Source organism: Cibotium barometz, chromosome 18 (assembly GCF_041138505.1).
Source record: "Cibotium barometz isolate CiBa-2024 chromosome 18, ASM4113850v1, whole genome shotgun sequence".
NCBI lineage: Eukaryota > Viridiplantae > Streptophyta > Polypodiopsida > Cyatheales > Cibotiaceae > Cibotium > Cibotium barometz.
The window spans coordinates 320366-328608 of NC_141063.1; the positions used below are offsets into that span (position 1 = coordinate 320366).

General features: G+C 45.2%; 1 long non-coding RNA gene across 1 annotated transcript; it reads right to left on the bottom strand.

The window, feature by feature from the left end:
• Nucleotides 1-6981: 6981 nt before the first annotated feature.
• LOC147628805 (uncharacterized) lies at nt 6982-7973 on the bottom strand. Its single transcript, XR_015267817.1, has 2 exons — nt 7766-7973; nt 6982-7651 (listed from the first exon to the last, which is right to left on the bottom strand). It is a non-coding gene; the product is annotated as an uncharacterized LOC147628805 (long non-coding RNA).
• Nucleotides 7974-8243: the final 270 nt, after the last annotated feature.

Here is an 8243-nt window from a genome sequence, read left to right on the forward strand (position 1 = left end):
AATTAGGTCCCTAAGCCTTACATTCTTGACATTTTAAATATACTTATTTGGTATGTTCTAATATATTTGAGTATAAATACAACCTATTTAGGTGAATTTTAAGGGAGCTCAGCCCATTTTGGGTTTTGGGCTCAACTAGCTTAAACTTGCCCAAATATATTTGTGTGAAATGAGCTTAACTTGCTCACAACTCACCCAAATATGGTCTTGTTTATTCTAAATTCTGAAAGAGGACCAATAAGTCTATCAAGCATGTCAAAACTATACGATTATGCACTTACAATAAAAAATCATGAACTTTTCAAAAAAGTTACTACTTTGTTACGTCATGCTACATCAATCCTGCTTTGAGTCTTTGATGAGTTTAGCAAAGTATTAGTGTGCATATATGATGAATATAAATATCAAAAGAGTGAGCTTTCAAATGCAATTCCAAATGAGTCTATCTAGCATGTCAAAGCTAAAAGGTTATGCACTTACAATAAAAAATTACGAATTTTTGGAAAATGTTACTACTTTGTTGCGTCCTGCTGCTAAATCATTCCTACTTTGAGATTTTGGTGGGTTTAGCAAAGTATTAGTGTGCATATATGATGAATATAAATATCAAAAGAGTGAGCTTTCAAACACAATTCTCAATTAAAAGAAAAGATAATCTACTTGCCATGTACTAAAATCTAAAATAGGCCCAATGAGTCTATCTAGCATGTCAAAACTATAAAATTATGCACTTTAAAAAACATGAACTTTTTGAAAAAGTTACTACTTCATAATGTCCAACTACATCATTACTACTTTAAGTGTTTGGTGAGTTTAGCATAGTATTAGTGTGCATACATGATGTATATAAGTATCAAAATAGTGAGCTTTCAAACACAATCCTCGATCGCAAGAAAACAGAAAGTACACACCATTTTGCCTTGGAAGCAAGAGTCACCGACAAAGCTCACCATTTTGTCTTGGAAGCAACCCAATGGAAAAGATCACAAAAAGTATTCCCAAGTTAGAAACCCTTGCCATGCTAAGCCCACCCAAGCACCACTACCTTTCTTCTTTGCCTTCTCTTCTTTTGGAAACATGTCATCTATGTACATGGCAACTATAAATATAACAAAATTAATGGGCTTTTCAAAAATATATGTTTAAATATGGGCAAACCATATATGTATGAGTTCCAAAATGGCTTCAAAGTTCATAGCCCACTTCCAAAATGGCTTCAAAGTTCATAGCCCACTTCCACTAATATATGCACATATGTAGTGAGCATGCTTGCCTTACTAAGGATAGAAAATGATGTCTTGATTTACGTTTGATGCTTGGACCTTATTGGGTAGCAATCCTTGTGGTTCATTTGATGCAATCTAACTAGGTAGTAATCCTTATGGTTCATTCCTGAAACGGGGTTATAAATCCTTTGTTTGACTTCACCATAGATTAGGTAAGGTCACTTCACCCAATGTTTGATTGCAAAATGGCCCTAAACTGCTTGGTAAATAATTGATGATTTGAGGGTCCAAGACCTAAACTCATTTTAAACTTTGATGAATTCAATGCTCTAGTGAGTTTCACTTATGCACGATAACTCTCTACTATAGTTAAGCAATGTGACGATGCTATTTTGTAAAGCCGGCGAAACAAGTTCTGAACACTAAGAGCTCTAAAGAGAAATTCACTATATAAAACCTTGTTTAACGCACAATAGTTCCTATGCAAGAAGAAAATTTCCTCATATAGGCAAAAAATTATTTTATCAGTGCTGGCCGACTGCTCACATGGGGCATATAAATAGGCCCCATGCCCCCACCACTTCCTCATTCAGTTTTCTGCGGGATCTTGTGTATAGAGAAGAGTTTACACACCTATCCATCTATGTTTCTTGTGCTGTCTATTTTCTGCAATCTACTTGCTCTTGTCTACCCAAGTTTGGTTATCATTTCCACTGCATATTCTGACATGGTATCAGAGCCCTAGGCTCGAGATAGATCTTGGAAGTTTTTCTGAGCAAGAGGGGGAGCGTTAGTGGACTGTTTTGGACTGTACGGGAAGAGAAGGTGCAAGAGAAAGGCGGGCCAAAGGTGCTGGACAGCCACTTGCAGGTTTTACAGATTTTTTTCCCACCTACCCACCCTTTCAGTTTTCTCCCCGCGATGGCAGATTTACTAGAGATGGCTAAGAAGCACGTGAAGATTCCGACTCTCCCCACGTTCCCAGTGGATCGTCTGTTGGACAGGTCCAATTACGGCATCTGGAAGGTCATGATGGACTCGGTGCTGGAGTCATATGACCTTGCTGATTTTATCATCATCGGGGTTCCACGGCCGGAAGCAGAGGAAGGGGAGTTACTGTCGACGAGGAAGGACCGAGAGGCACTAGCACACATGTGGGATCGTGTCAACGCGAGGGTCCGTTCGTTTATTTTCCTCAACTGCACACCACAAGTGATCAATCATGTAAAGCACATGATGCTGGCGAGAGGCATAGGGGAGCACTTGGCTTCTTTGTATAACAGGGTATCACCCATGAAACGGATCTCCTTGGAAGTGCAGATGCGGGTTATGAACCCTGCAAAGTCCTCGACGATGCGGGAACACATTAACAAGCTACAGGCCCTTCAGCAGGAAGTCCTACAAGCTAGGAAAGAGATATCATCTGAAGACATGGCCATCACTTTGCTGTCCCACCTGCCTGCTCAGTATTCTGCTTTCTATTCCTCATTGATTATGAGTGGCAGGCTCAGCACCATTACATGGGAGGAGCTTGTGCCAATGGTCTTGGACCAGGAGGAACGTTTCACGAACCCTCCTCACAGCGGAGGTTCGGAGGCCTTAACTGGCCAACGGTCGAAAGGCCGGAATAACAACAAGGGCAAGGGGAAGGCTTCACCGGAGAAGTCTTCTGAGAAGAAGCCTGATTCAGAACGAGAGAAGCCGAAGGCCGAAAGATCCTGTAATGATTGTGGCGAGAAAGGCCACTATTGGAGGAAGTGCCCTAAGCGGACAGGGAAGAGTGCTGGTTCCTCAGCCTCAGCTGCAAAGACTCCGGCATTTGTGCACTTAGAGATGGTGGACTCCGACGATTCATCATCTTCGAGCGAGGAGGCAGTTGGCTTCACCGCGAAGGATACTCGGGAATGGATTCTTGACAGTGGTGCTTCCAGGCACATGACTCCATCCCGTGACTTCTTTCTGGATCTGAAACGGCAGCCAGGTCACATCTTTATTGGCGATAACTCCACTATTCCGATACATAGTGAGGGCCGGATGGAGATTATTCCCGACGGCAAGGGGGGCAAGCATGCTTCCCGTGTTCTTTAAGTCCCTGCTCTGGGTTTTCATCTTCTGTCAGTGCATGAAGTATGCAAGACTGGCTTTCGGGTGGAATTTGAGGAGCATTCAGTTGCTCTGAGGGACCGTGAGACTGGCCAGGTTGTTTGGGAAGGCGGTGTGGAGAATGGTATCTACAAGCTCTCTGCACTCTCCTCATTGACAGGTTCTCAGATCGGCGATTTGTGGCACTTTCGTTTTGGCCACTTAAATGTGGATGCATTGAGGCGAGCTTTCCGAGACCAGATGGTGGTTGGCTTGCCAGTGTCGGTAGTAGGCACGGGCGCTGCAGTTCTTGCATACGTGGTAAGCAGCACATGGAATCCTTTCCAAAGCAGGCTTCCAGGCGGGCTTCGAAACCATTAGAGTTGATTCACACTGACTTGTGTGGACCTCAGTAGACACCATCTTTGGGAGAATCTCTCTACTTTATGTTGCTTGTTGATGATTGTACCAGATTCGCGTGGGTCTACTTTCTTTCCCAGAAGGACCAGGCTTTTGCTCGGTTCAAGGATTGGCACGTGATGGTGGAGAAAGAGTCGTCAAGACTCTCAGGGCTGATAAAGGAGGTGAATTCTCCTCGACTGTATTTCTCAGATTTTGTGTAGATCATGGCATCAAAAGGAAACTGGCCCATACTGGATCGCCTTCGGAGAATGGAGTTGTCGAACGCAAGAACAGGACTGTGGTGGAGATGGCGAGGACCATGCTGGAGCATCGTGATCTTCCTCGTCCACTTTGGGGAGAGGCTGTGGCAACGGCTGTCCATACCCTCAACCGATCTCCGACGACTTCAGTACCCCATATGACTCCATTTGAGGCATACTTTAGCAGGAAACCTGATGTCTCGCACTTCCGTGTCTTTGGGAGTGACGCGTATGTACATATTCCGAAGAAGCAAAGGGGGAAGCTTGACTCCAAGTCCCGCAAGCTTGTATTTGTGGGGTATAACTCTCTTTCCAAGGGATACAGGTTGTATGATCCAGACAAGAACGAGATTGTTGTCAGCCGGGATGTGGTCTTTGACGAGCATGTTCCAGTATCCACTGTCGAGGAGCCGCCACTTCTTGGAGATCCACAGGAGTCTGATGATGATTCCCAGACCATTATTCCAGTTGATCAACCTCAGTCAGTACAGGAGGTTGAGCCCGCAGCTGGAGTAGAGCCCCCGCGATCACAGGGGGCTCCACGATCTTTTCGAGTACCTAGGTGGTTGTTAGACATCCTTCGGGAGTCAGGTGTCACGGAGCTACCCTCCGAGTGAACCACAGAGGACGACCCTCGAAGATCACATAGAGTCCGAGATAAAAGCAACACAGCGGAGCTTCTTCAGGTGAACTATGCTTTGATGTCTCGTATCATGCGGGACAAAGAGCCCACTTCCGTAAAGCAAGCTCTTTCACAGGATACTTGGAGGAAAGCCATGCAGGTGGAACTTGATGCCATCGAGAAGAACAACACTTGGGAGTTGGTACCGAGGCCATCAAAGCGGTCAGTCATTGGTATCAAATGGGTCTTTAAGACCAAATATGCGTCTAATGGGTCGGTGGACAAACACAAAGCCAGACTTGTAGCTAAAGGTTATGCTCAACGGCCAGGCATCGACTACGAGGATACCTTTGCACCGACAGCACGGATGTCCACGATTCGGACCGTTCTTGCCCTTGCTTCTTCTTAGAGGTGGCCTGTGTATCAAATGGATGTAAAATCTGCGTTCCTTAATGGTGACCTGCAAGAGGAGGTGTATGTTGAGCAGCCTCCAGGCTTTATTGTTCCAAGATCTGAAGGGATGGTTTACAGGTTACGTAAGGCCTTGTATGGTCTTAAGCAAGCTCCCAGGGCTTGGAATCAGAAGATTGATTCCTTCTTTATTCGGACTGGATTTCAGAGATTGGTTGCAGATCCGAACCTATATCTCTTTTGGGAACGCGGCATGGTCACGCTTATCATCCTTTATGTGGATGATCTCATTCTCACTGGCGGTCATATGGAGCACATTAGAGTGACGAAGGCTGCCTTGTCAAAGGAGTCTGAGATGACCGACTTAGGCTTACTCCACTTCTTTTTGGGATTGGAGATCTGGCAGACCCAGAGGGGGGTTTTCGTCTCTCAGCAGCGGTATGTTCATGAGTTGCTTGAGGCCTTTGGGATGGAGAACTGCAAGCCTATTACTTCGCCGATGGACCCGAACACAAAGTTAACCATTATTGATCCTTGTGAGCCAGTTGATGCCTCGCAGTACCGGAAGTTGGTTGGTTCATTGATCTGGTTGTTGAACACCAGATTGGACTTGAGCTTCTCCGTGGGACTGTTGAGCTCTTTTATGCAGACGCCATTGAAGACTCATTGGGACCCAGGATTGCGGATCTTGTGGTATCTGCAGAGTACGAAGGATCTGGGACTCTTTTACACAGGAGAGAATGGAGTCAAGCTCCAAGGTTGGAGTGACTTGGTTTGGGGAGGAGATCCAGACACGAGGAGATCTACTTCAGGATACAGTTTTATCCTCGACTCAGGAGCAGTTTCTTGGAGCAGCACCATTGCCCTTTCTTCGACAGAGGCAGGCTGCTTGTGGTGCTGCTTGTGAGGTTGTGTGGCTGCGGAGGCTGCTAGGTGAGATTGGGTTTCCACAGAAGGAGCCCACAGTCATCCAGTGCGATAACCAGAGTTGTATAGCTATTGCTCGGAACCCGATCTTCCATGCCCGGACCAAGCATATAGAGATACAGTATCACGTGAGAAGATCTTGGCTGCTGACATCTTGCTACTTTATTGTTCAACGAAGGACAATGCGGCGGACCTCTTCACGAAGTCTCTACCTCAGGCTACGCTCAAGCAGCACTCCAGCTCCCTTGGGTTGGTTTCACAGCCAGGAGCTGAGAGGGGGTGTTAGAAGTCATCTCCTGTCTATATTTATACACCAGGGCCTCTGTTGTGGGTGTGCCCGCCCTGTATAAGGTGTTTTATCATTTTTTCTCACTCCCCGTATTTTTTCCCTATTGTTTCCAGTGGTGTGGAGGGATGCCAGAGGTTGGCAGGAGCACTTAGTGGCTGGCCGACTGTCCCATCTGCAGTCCTATGGTGGCTGGCCGACTGCCCACACATCATTCGTGGGCTTCTGTATTGCTGGCCGACTAGTCGTGGACCTTTTTACTGCTGGCCGACTGCTCATGCAGTCATGGAGGCCCATCAATGCTGGCCGACTGCTCACATGGGGCATATAAATAGGCCCCATGCCCCCACCACTTCCTCATTCAGTTGTGTTTCTTGTGCTGTCTATTTTCTGCAGTCTACTAGCTCTTGTCTACCCAAGTTTGGTTATCATTTCCGCTGCATATTCTGACAGTATAAACGTTGATATGTGCTCTGAAGTAGGCACTGGCATATGCTGAGGTGAAACGCAGATGTGAGCTGATGTAGGCCTGACACAACCACCAGAATACAGCCTGATGTTGGCTGATGTGAGCCCTACAAATGGCAGCCTGGACCAGCAGAGGAAAACGCAGAGTGAACCCCTAGTGAAGGCGGCCAGATGGTACCTGATATGGCGATGAAGTGGTACACACGAATGAGGTATGAGGCAATGCTATTTATAGCAGAGAGGGGTGTTGGTTAGTCACCATAAAGGTGTAGGCCAGTGGCCAAGACAAAAACCTCAAAAAATAAAATATAAAATAATCCAAAAAATCCCTTTTTAGGGTTGGAAAAGTCTTGTTTCTTCATAGTATGTTGACCCACTAGCATTGACACACATACCACCTGTGGTGGCACCAGGCTGATCTTGCCCTTGACTTGTTGGCCTTACTAGAATTTGCTTTAATGCCTTGCAAGCATCCTCAAGTGGAGGATCAACTACGGTAGCTTCACTGTTCACTTGAGGCCCAACCGTGGTGGTAACTTCAACGGTAGGACCAGCATCTTCGACTTTCTTTCGTGGTTTACTTCTGCCTGCAGCCTTGGGCTGAGGATTGTCTACAGTGATTAGTTTACGCGATTTGATCCTTTTGCGAACACCCTCAGAAGTTGGATCATCTGCCGTACTAGATTCAAACCTTGTTGACATGAGAAAATCTTCTTTTTGCTTTCGCAATTTACCTCTTTTTTGCAAAGAGGACGCAGTAAGATGGTACCTCAAGAGAACATGATTTAACATGGTCATCCAGCCTCCTGCACATGGTAGAGGCTCTCTACATACATGTCAGAAACCCTAATTTTGGGGGCATGTGTATGCTCATGAATTTGGTTGGATTCAACTTGGGCATCCAGCTTGCTTTGCTCTAAAAAAGGCATTTCACCTCCTGTTGCACATTGCAAGGTGCTCAGAACTCCTGTTTCCATACATAAAGGCAACTCAGAAACCTTGGTTTCCTAAACTTGAGGTGCTTCTTCCTGTCCCTCCGCTTTTGGAGCTTCTTCTACATGTGCTAAGAAGGACTGAATACCTGATGCGTTAACGACGGTGGGTGTGGCACCTATGTGATCGCCTCGCCCTTGCCCTCCTCTGCCTCTTCCATGGCCTGCGACTCTCTGCAATTTACTGTAGCTTAAATCTCGCCAATAAGTAGAAGACCTGGAAAACTAATATCTTCTAATGCTTTTTTTGGACCGGCCTTAGGGAGCGTTGGAATTTAGTGTCAGTAATAAAGTTTTTTTCTAACAGCGAAAAAAAGGATGAGCTTCAAGCTAAACCCGTTTTTATTGTATATGTTAACAAGTGTTATAACTTAAAAAAATTTAAAATTTTGGATCCTTAAATTCAAGTCTTATTTTGTCAACCAATTTTTCTCATTTTGAGGCGTGAAAATGACACTAAATGAAGGTTTTTTTTTTCACAATGCATAGATGCTTATTAAGTGTTATATTTATTTAATCATAGGGCTCACATATTTAAATTTTTTATTTTTTCCCTATTTACAATTA